The sequence below is a fragment of the Syngnathus leptorhynchus genome, chromosome 4, assembly GCF_054491065.1.
Source record: "Syngnathus leptorhynchus isolate UIUO chromosome 4, UIUO_Slep, whole genome shotgun sequence".
NCBI lineage: Eukaryota > Metazoa > Chordata > Actinopteri > Syngnathiformes > Syngnathidae > Syngnathus > Syngnathus leptorhynchus.
Genome location: NC_141198.1, coordinates 5,888,224 through 5,899,473, shown reverse-complemented (window position 1 = coordinate 5,899,473; position 11,250 = coordinate 5,888,224). Strand labels below are relative to the sequence as shown.

The 11,250-nt window shown below is 41.9% G+C and overlaps 1 pseudogene across 1 annotated transcript; it reads left to right on the top strand.

Annotated features, from left to right (window-relative positions):
- The first annotated feature begins 2,695 nt into the window (after window positions 1-2,695).
- Window positions 2,696-5,078, top strand: LOC147057742 (uncharacterized; annotated as a pseudogene). Its single transcript, XR_015065848.1, has 3 exons — window positions 2,696-2,862; window positions 3,574-3,683; window positions 3,846-5,078. The product of XR_015065848.1 is annotated as an uncharacterized LOC147057742 (transcript).
- The last annotated feature ends 6,172 nt before the right edge of the window (window positions 5,079-11,250 follow it).

The following is an 11,250-nucleotide window of genomic DNA, read 5'->3' as shown; positions in this document are numbered from 1 at the left end:
CCCTGACTTCCATCCACGGAGGTGAAAGAGAGCTCCCGTCGAGAAGGACCGGGCGTGCGTAAAAGCCATAATAGTTTTTCAAACCTTCTGTGTCACTCCAAATCGTTAAATCCTTCAAACTCTTTGTCCTCCGTGTCACTTACAAAGCCGTTAATGATGTCGGTAGTACATGGGGCCCTTCGTCATCTTCGTCATCCCGTGATCGAATCTTTGTCCTTTATGTAAACAACCACCACGCTGCTGACGTCACTTGAAATTCAAATTACAGCAATCCCTTGCTACATCACGGTTCGTTTATTGTGGTATCCCCTTTTTTTTTTATCTTGAAGCACGTTGAATGCTGCTTTCCTGTGGAACAATCCAACTAAACCTTCTTTTGCTAAATGTATTTTCTTCTTAAACTAACTCGACACACAATAATAATGAGTAATATTGGATACCTTTCATACAACGCTTTAACTGACATTAAGTAAATGTGAGGTAACTTGTATGCAGTTGCTAAAACATTGAGTAAATATGGGATAACTTCGCTGCAACTACTTCGAACTATGTTCTTTCTATAACACTCTGATCAACAACCATCTATGAATCAAAGCTATAGAGTTTAAAAGAGAAAGAAGTTCTTTTGAGCTTGCAAAGAACCTTTTGTATGTGTGGGGGAGTTCTGCTCATAGCTAGAGAGGGCCTCAACAGGAATGGGCAGGAAGATAAGAAAGCACAGGAGGGATACATAAATCTGATTGGGAGTCAAATGAACTCCACGGAGCAAGACAAAACAGAATTTTGTTGAACGAAAGGAGTCCAACTCATAAAATATGAGTCCCTTAGTCAGGCTGACCATCCAACTATTCCAACACTAAGTTTATTTTCTTGCCAAACAATCTATGTAGCTGCTAGATAGGGATGTCAAACGTACGGCCCGCGGGCTGGAACCAGCCCACAAGAAGATCAGGCCTGCAGGATAATTTAAAAGTGCAAAACTGCATAAACGACACGGAATTAGTATTTTTAATAACATGAAATGGAGCACATTGTTTTGATCAGAGAAGACAGACCCAACACAGCAGACGAGACCAATGCGTCAATTGCTGATTGTTACGACGTTGTTTTCTACCCTGGTTTCTACCCCTCCACTACACCCTCATTAGCCAAAATGTCATCATCCAAACAGAAAAAAAGTAGATATGGAGTGTAGAATTTTTAATAAAAAAAATTTTTTTTATAGCCGAGCCAGAGCCGACAAGTCAGTGAAGCAGCGGTAAACGCCAGCTCCCTAATTGCCAGGGAAATAGCATAGCATTAGCATCAAAGCCGTATTCCGATGGTGACTTTGTTAAACAACGCACGATGAAGGCGGCTGAACTTGTATGTCTCGAGAAGCGGCAAGCTTTTGCTAATATTAGCCTGACGAGGAATACTACACTGCTCGAAAAAATTAAAGGAACACTTTAAAAACACATAAGATTTCAATGGTGGAGAAAAAAAAAAGTTGGATATCTATACTGATACGGACAGTTTCATGTCTCAGGAACAAAACGATGCCACATCTTTTGATGAAAATAAAGGTTTTCAGCCTACAGAGGGCTCAGTATATAGACACCCCTAAATCAAAGTGAAAAAAATGATGTGGCAGGCTTGTCCATTTTGCCTAAATTCAATTTCTGCAATTCAAAACTCTTTTCAATATTTTCTGTAGCCCCCAGATGCATTTAATGCATATTTGACAACGTTGCGGCATGCTTCAAACGAGACGACGGATGGTGTCTTGTGGGAAGTCCTCCCAGATCTGTCTGAGGGCATCAGTGAGCTCTTGCAAAGTCTAACGAGCAACCTGGCGGCGGCGTCTGATGGACCGACACATTATGTCCCAAAGGTGTTCTTAGATCAGGTGATCGTGAGGGCCGTTCACTTGTGTCAATTCCTTCATCCTCCAGATACTGTCTGCATACTCTGTTGGATTATCTACACTGTTTGTAATATGTGTCCTCTCTGCATGCATTGCATCCTGGTCATCCTGGAAGAGGGACCCTAACATTTGTGGTCTCTTCCCAAGGTTTCTCATTCCCCCTCGTAGGACTTTTGAGTTTTTCCTTGTCCTCATCAGGGGATGTTTGAGAATAATTGTCAATTTTTGCACATGTTGTCCTGAATGTTGTTATCTACCTAAATGTTGTACAGAGAACAAGATGTACCGGAGTCAAATTCCTTGTTTGGCATGCTCAAACTTGGCAAATAAAGTTTGATTTGATCATAAGCAGCATATCATGAGTTCATTTGATATCACGGTATTAACTACAAAAAAATCAAAAACATCAAACATCAGACCTACCTAATTTAGTTAATTTGATACCACAACCAGATCAACTCCCAGACCTAATTTTGATAATGAATGCTTTGGCCGCCAGTGTGCGTATGAAACCTCACAAGCTTAACTTTTTTGATGCACAAGCGGCTGAAAGCTTTCTGACTAGTTAACCCTGGAGTGAAACAACACCAACAAAAAACGCACGCTAGTATGCTCTTAAAATCTATTCGAGTTTGTTTTTTTAATTTTTGGAAAACGTGGACAAAATTGTTGTTGTTGTTGTTGTTGTTGTTGTTTTTGAACGTAATGTTGGTTTGTTTGCTGGGCAACAACAACATTAAAACGTCCCACGGTCCTTCGCTAGAGGGCGTCCGGGTCCACACTCAAATGACATCATCATTACGTGACAGGAAGTAAAGCGACGACAACAAAACGGCGCATGGTATAAAAGATCAAACAGGAGCGTGTCGTCTTCCATTCAGCTGCATCAGATAAACACGCAACTTATGTGGTGAATCAGTAACAGTAGTCACTCGACGACCGCAACGACGAAAGAGGTAAGTTACGACGATGTACCCAAGTTATGTGAGCAACGTTATTTGTAGTACTGCTTGGTTGCAGTACAGAAGTGCAGTCCGCTTTCATTAGCAAGGAAGCTACCACAGTGCTAACTTTAGATATTTAGCTTGATTAACCTCGACGAATGTTCGATCTCAAATGAGCCATCATCACATGCTGGTTCTTGCCTGTACCAAGAGTAATACTGTACTGTGAAAAAACTCCAGAGTCGAGGATTAGTAGTGACGCTTGCAGGCAGACATGCTCCCCATTTCAAATCTCAATGCCGCCAGTTTGCTAAAACAGGTCCGATTTGTCGTTTTGTGTATTGGGTTAGGTTAAGTTCACGTTGCAAACAAAACATCCGTTGCGTGTTGTTTGAGATGTCCGTCGCTGAACAAACAAAGATGGGGTTACAGTTGGTTTGTTGTTGGCAAGATCTCGGGTTGTTTAATGGCGGTCAGTACACGCGGCACTACAGCAGATGAAACTACCCCCACGCTCCAGGGCAACAAAGTTTTGTACTGTCCGGGAAAGCAAGTCTCCCGAGGCCGTGTGTGGCCCACAATGTGAAATGAGTTTGGCACCTCTGATCTAACAAAACACAAAATACTATTGCTAAAATATGGGATAACCTATATTCAATAACTTCAACAAATAGCTTGCACTTTTATTAGCCAAACATCGTTGAACAAGTGTTGTGATTGCAGTGTGAAAATGTCTGCAAGGACCACAGCAAAGTACGTGGAGGAAAATGACCGTCGTCGTCGACGACAGGAACGTCTTTGGCTGCAGCCTTACGTTGTGTTGCGCAGAGCAGGTTAGTACATATCTAGTTTCTATTACGAATCCTCTTCCAGTGTCATCCAAACTTCACAACAACTTAACAAACAAACAACAAACTTAGAGAGATTGAAAGTCTATCGGTTTGACCAGTTTCTCTTCAACTGTAACTTTCATATGTGTTTGTCTTGTTTTGCAGACATCAGTGAAGCTATTCGTCCAAAGCAGCTAGAGCCAGAGCGCGCTTGCATTAAAGAGGTCCATCACTTCAATGAACAAATGGAGCAGAAGTTTCTTTGCACCATAAAAGAGGAGGAAGAGTCAGAGCGGCCTTCTAGTAAAGAGGAGGCTGAAGAATCCTGCAACATTAAAAAGGAGGAAGAGGAGGATACCTGCAAGATGACATTGACTGGTGTTCCTGTGACGGGTTTCGATGAGGCTCAACGGGAGGTGAGCAAAGGGGCGGAGCCTCCGAGCTGCAGCTCAAGTCAGCCAATCACCAGAAAAGGTGATGGAGACAACTGTGAAGGATCACAAGCAGCTCCACCATCAGATAGATTAGAGGTGTCGTCACATGGTCCTGCTGCTAATGATGAGTCTCAAAACAAACAAAGGGAATGTTTTCAGTGTGGGAAATCTTGTGCTAATAACAATGTTTTGAAACAACACATGAAAATGCACACAAGAAAGAAAAACTTTACCTGCTCAGTTTGTGGCCAAAAATTCTCAAAGTGCGAGTTAAAAAGGCACACAAGGATCCACACTGGCGAGAAACCTTTTTCATGCTCAGTTTGTGGCCAGAAATTCTCAGTAAAGGGAAACTTAAAAAAGCATACAAGAATCCACACTGGCGAGAAACCCTTTACATGCTCCGTTTGTAACCAAAAATTCACTCAGAAGGGAGCCCTAACAGGTCATACAAGAACCCACACTGGCGAGAAACCTTTTTCATGCTCAGTGTGTGGCCAAACATTTTCTCGGATGGCAAACTTAAAAAAACACACAAGAACCCACACTGGCGAGAAACCTTTTTCATGCTCAGTTTGTGGCCAAAGATTTTCAGTGAAGGGAAGTCTAACAATTCATACAAGAACCCATACTGGCGAGAAACCTTTTTCATGCTCAATTTGTGGTCAAAATTTCTCTCAAAGGGAAAGCGTAAAAATTCACTCAAAAATCCACACTGGCGAGAAACCTTTTTCATGCTCAGTTTGTGGCCAGAAATTCAGTCACAAGGGAAGCTTAAAAATACACACAAGAATCCACACTGGTGAGAAACCTTTTTCATGCTCAGTTTGTGGCCAAACATTCACACATAGTGGACATTTAAATATACACACAAGAATCCACACTGGGGAGAAACCTTTTTCATGCTCAGTTTGTGGCCAAAAATTCTCTCAGATGGGAAGCTTAAAAAGTCACTCAAGAACCCACACTGGCGAGAAACCTTTTTCATGCTCAATTTGTGGTAAAAAATTCTCTCACAAGCAAAGCTTAAATATTCACTCAAAAATCCACACTAGTGAGAAACCTTTTTCATGCACAGTTTGTGGCCAAAAATTCTCTCAGAAGGGAAGCTTAAAAAGTCACTCAAGAACCCACACTGGCGAGAAACCTTTTTCATGCTCAATTTGTGGTCAAAAATTCTCTCACAAGCGAAACTTAAATATTCACTCAAGAATCCACACTGGCGAGAAACCTTTTTCATGCTCAGTTTGTGGCCAAAAATTCTCTTATAAGGACGTCTTAAAAAGTCACACAAGAACCCACACTGGCGAGAAACCTTTTTCATGCTCAGTTTGTGGCCAAAGATTTTCAGTGAAGTCAAGTCTAACACTTCATACAAGAACCCACACTGGCGAGAAACCTTTTTCATGCTCAGTTTGTGGCCAAAAATTCTCTTATAAGAAAGTCTTAAAAAGTCACACAAGAACCCACACTGGCGAGAAACCTTTTTCATGCTCAGTTTGTGGCCAAAAATTCTCTTGCAAGGTAAGCTTAATCAAGCACACAGTAGCCCACAGCTAACCCTGTTGCCTGCTCAGTCACTTGTCAAAGAGTCTCTTTTGAGAATTCTGAGTGTCTTGGGGAGGTGATCCATGAAGTTCTCACCTTCTATTTGAGCAGACTCTGAGTTTATGCATCAATGATAATTCTATTCTAGTATGTACCTTTTGATTGAGATGATTAACTCCTTTTCTTAACTACAGTGAGAAGTTCATATTTTTGTTTGAGTAATGACTTTGATTTTGTTTGGTTTTTTTCCCCTTCTGTTTTTACATTTCGTTTTACAATGGAGGATTACATATCCAAACGATTTTCAACTATGGATTTTCGGTCGAAGCAGGAGGTTGTCAGTTAAGGAAGAGCAACTCCGGAGTTAACGTGATTGATTCGGATAATGGGACTTGCTCAGTCAATTTTTGCATGTCTTTTCAAACGGAGTGGTACGCACGATCGAAGTCAAGTTTTTGATTCCATGTGCTTTATTGAGTGTTCTCATGTGTGAAGACTGCTGATATGAGATTTTAATTCAAATAGTTCAAATTAAATAATGAATAAGCCACTCTAGAGCATCGTTCCCCCACCTTTGTTGTGCTAGGTGCCGGACAAATTTCACCCGGGGGTGACGTCAGTCCCTCCCCAGTCAAGAACCTCACCGTACGTCACTGCTTTGAATATATAGTTCACCAGCGTCGGAATGGTAATAGTTTTCAAGATACTTAATGTTTATTTTGGTTTAAGTTGTGGGGTTTAACTGCAATTAGTTTTAATTCATACTCAGGATAAGTTGCTTAGTTTTTATCAGTGTCTGTTAGAAGACACACAAGAACCCACACTGGTGAGAAACCTTTTTCATGCTCAGTTTGTGGCCAAACATTTGCTCATAAGCAAGTTTTAAATACGCACATAAGAATCCACACTGGTGAGAAACCTTTTTCATGCTCAGTTTGTGGCCAAAGATTTTCAACGAAGCAAAACTTAAAAATGCATACAAGAACCCACACTGGCGAGAAACCTTTTTCATGCTCAGTTTGTGGCCAAACTTTCACACGGAGGGGACATTTAAATAGGCACACAAGAATCCACAGTGATGAGAAACCTTTTTCATGCTCAGTTTTTGGCCAAAGATTCTCTCGCAAGGTAAGCTTAATCAAGCACACAGTAGCCCACAGCTAACCCTGTTGCCTGCTCAGTCACTTGTCAGAGTCTCTTTTGAGAATTCTGAGTGTCTTGGGGAGGTGATCCATGAAGTTCTCACCTTCTATTTGAGCAGACTTTGAGTTTATGCATCAATGATAATTCTATTCTAGTTTGTACCTTTTGATTGAGCTGCTGAAATCCTTTTCTTTACTACAGTGAGAAGTTCATAATTTAGTTTCAGTCATGAAATTGAAAATATAGTTAACCAGCCTCAGGATGATAAAAGTTCTGTATTTTTTACTATACTCGATGTTTATTTTGGATTTAGTTGTGGTTTTTAACTGCAATTAGTTTGAACTTATATTTGGAACAAGTTGCTTAGTTTTTATTATTGTCTGTTTAGGGTTTTGTTTTGTTCAGCTTTTCATGTTCGCATGGATCATTAAAATGAAAAAAAAAATAGTGTTGAATATCCCCCATTTTTCATCAACAGTGTTTTTGTTACTTTGCCTTTGTAATAACACTTTAAAATGTACTTGAGATGTATAAGACATTTCATTAAAGAGTCCTCTTTACTGTACTCACATTGAAGTCTCAACCTCATATGCTGCTTCTTATTTATAATGAATATATTACATTCTTTTTAAATAGGATCCTAATTAAGACTGTTGAGCTTTTTTCATTTGTTGTTTTAGTCTCAGTTTCTGTACTGGCAATGTGACGTCCAGACCTCTAAGCTGATTGAGGAAACAGTGGTTGGGCAGAACGCAACGGCGTTGTTTCACGGGCGGCTCGATGGCGCACTGGGTAGCACGTCCGCCTCACAGTTAGGAGGGTATGGGATCCAAAGGTGAGATAAGGGAAGGGCTGAATGGGCAGCCAAACCAGGAAGCAGGTAGTGTAGGATGATTCTACTGATTATGTTACTCTTGCAATGGAATGCTAGGAGTTTGTTAGCAAATGGCCAAGATTTTAAGACATTTATTGACAGCAGGAGTGTGAAGCCAGATATTATGTGTTCAGGAGACATGGTTAAAACCTAATCTGGATTTTGTTTTGAGTGACTATGTTGTCTTCAGGAGGGATAGAGACCACGGTAATGGAGGAGGGAGGGGGGTTGCACCATTTGTAAGAAAGGGAGTGCCATATAGGGGAGTGGGCCTAGGGACAGAGCAGGAGTATGTGGTGGTGGAAGTTTGGGCGGGCAGGAGGAAAGTAGGGATAATAAACTATTATAATCCAAGCAAGCAGCTGAAGTTGAATGAGTTGGAGAAGGTAGAGGGACAGGATGGTGTTAGTGTTATATGGTGTGAGGATTTTAACGCTCATAATACATTATGGGGAGGGGAGAAAACAGATAATAATGGGCAGGTAATTGAAGAGATGTTGAAGTGTGTGGTAATGATGGTAAAAAGACTAGGATAGATGTAAGAACTGGAAAGGAGTCCGTATTAAATCTTACGATACTGTCTGCCGCTGAGGTGTGAATGGGAGGTATATAAAAAGGGACCATAGGGAGTGATCACTATCCAATTCTGTGTAAAATGGACGTCGATGTGGCGTTGAATGTAGAGGACAGGAGTGGGAGGTGGGTGTTCAGTAAGGCAGACTGGGAAACATTTGGGGTAATGACTGATGCATTTCTCAGTGCAAGGTGAGAATCTAGTGATGTGGAGGAATATGAATTAGAGGTGCAGCGGAGACAACAATACCCCAAAGTACAGGCAGGAGTAAGAGGTGTGGAGAGGCAGTTAAGAACAGAAATAGAGCTTTAAGAGTATTGAAGAGGACTCATAATGAGTACATCCAGATGTTGGCAAAAAGGAGTTCTGTAGTTCTATTGGGAGCACAACTACAATAGGTGAAGTGTGGGGGATGATCAGGAAAATGGGAAGTAATAGTGGGGTTAGCCAATCCTCTTGGATGGGGGCCAGATAGCTATGAAATGATGGTGAATACTCTGAGCAATGTACATAGTTCCAATAACCTGGCAGAGAGGAAACTGAAGGCGTGTATGCAGGGGCTGTTCAGAGGAAAGGTTTATTGGAAGAGAAGTATAGTGTCCCATTCACAATAGGGGAATTGAGGAGGGCACTGGCTAAATATAAGAACTCGGCTCCAGGGAAAGATGGTGTTTGTTATATCGTGTTAAGGGATGTGGGATTGCGGAAGTTGTTGAACTTGTATCATAAAGTTTGGGAGGAGGGGAAGATCCCATCAGGGTGGAAAGAAGCCGTTATTATACCCATTAGAAAGCCAGGGAAAGATGCAAGCAATCCGGCAAATTATAGGCCTATAGCCTTAACATCGCATATGGGTAAATGAATGGAGAGAATGGGAGACTGATGCACTTTAGGGAGGAAAGAGGACTGATGGCCAGCTGTCAGAGTGGATTTAGAAAAGGGAGAAATACTACAGATTCACTGGTGTGCTTGGAGCACGAAATCAGGACAGCTCAGGTAAGGAAAGAGACGGTTGCGGCAGTGTTTGTAGATGTAGAGAAAGCGTATGATATGCTGTGGGTTGACGGTCTTTTGATAAAGTTGCACTTACCGGGGGTATGTTTCATTGGGTCAGAGAGTTTTTAAGGAACAGAAGTATTCAGGTTAAGATAGGCCAAGAAATCTCCAGGAGGTGACATCATCATTACGTGACAGGAAATAAAGCGACGACAACAAAACGGCGCAAGGTATAAAAACTCAAACAGGAGCGTATCGCTTTCTATTCGGCTGCATCAGATAAACACGCAACTTATGTGGTGAATCAGTAACAGTAGTCACTCGACGACCGCAACGACGAAAGAGGTAAGTTACGACGATGTACCCAAGTTATCATGTGAACAACGTTATTTTTTCACGTTGGAAAAAAATATGATATGAAGTATCAAGAGCCAGTCTTGATACCAATGGCTCCCGGTCCATTTAAGATGTGACTTCAAGGTTCTTCTATTAACCTATAAATCATTGCATGGCTTAGCGCCTTCATATCTCGTCGACTTAGTTGTTTCTTATGTTCCGTCTCGTAACCTTCGTTCGCAAAACGCTAGTCTTTTAGTGACACCGAGGGCCAAGAAAATGTCTGCAGGGGCTAGAGCATTTTCTATTCGGGCTCCAGAGCTCTGGAATGCCCTGCCAATGGATATTAGAACTGCTACCTCAGTAGAAATATTTAAGACACGTTTAAAGACGTATTTTTATGATGTGGCCTTTAATTAACCTGTAGTAGCCGATTCGGCTGGAGTTTGTTTTTGCTCCCTCTCCCCGACCCCACTCCCACCACCCCTCCCCGGCTGGGGAGGTGGTTAGGTGACACCCAAGCTGACGACGGCTATCTAGATTCTCGTGGACCAATTCAGCATGAGGGATCTGCAGCGGAATACCCTCCTAGAGGACACTGCCAGGACAATCGAAGGCACCTCCGACAGCTCTTCGCTTTGGCCTGGACATCCACTTTTTGATTTCCATATGATGTATTTTATGTGCCCTCTTTGCATCCATTGCAGCCTGGTGATCCTGAAAGGGGGATCCTTCCATCTGTGGTCCCTTCTCAAGGTTTCTCATTTTTCCCCTGGTAGGGGTTTTTGAGTTTTTCCTTGCCCTTTTGGGAGCCCAAGATCAGGGGATGCTTTGAGAATAATTGTCAATTGATTGTCTATGTGAAGCCCTTTGAGACTGCTTGTGATTTAGGGCTATACAAATAAACTTGACTTGACTTGAATTTGTAGTACTGCTTGGTTGCAGTACAGAAGTGCAGTCCGCTTTCATTAGCAAGGAAGCTACCACAGTGCTAACTTTATGCTACTTAGCTTGATTACCCTCGACGAATGTTCGATCTCAAATGATCATCACGTGCTGGTTCTTGCCTGTACCAAGAGCAATACTGTACTGTGAAAAAACTCAAAGCCGAGGATTAGCAGTGATGCTCGCAGGCGGGCATACTCCCGATTTTAAATCTCAATGCCGCCAGATGGTAACGCGTAATTACGTTAGCTGAAACAGGTCCGATGTGTCGTTTTGTGTATTGGGTCGGTTTATGTTCACGTTGTAAACAAAACAAGTTGAAGTTGACATCTGTTGCGTGTTGTTTGAGATGTCCGTCGCTGAACAAACAAAGATGCGGGGTTACTGTTGGTTCGTTATTTGCAAGATCTCGGGTTGTTTAATGGCGGTCAGTACACGCGGCACTACAGCAGATGAAACCACCCCCACTCTCCAGGCAACAAAGTTTTGTACTGTCCGGAAAAGGCGGGAAAGCAAAAGTCTACCGAGGCCGTGTGTGGCCCACAATGTGAAATGAGTTTGGCACCTCTGATTTAACACAACAAAAAAATACTATTGCTAAAATATGGGATAACCTTTATTCAATAACTTCAACAAATAGCTTGCTCGCTGCTGCCCTAAAGACACTTTTATCAGCCAAACTTTGTTGAACAAGTGTTGTGATTGCAGTGTGAAAATGTC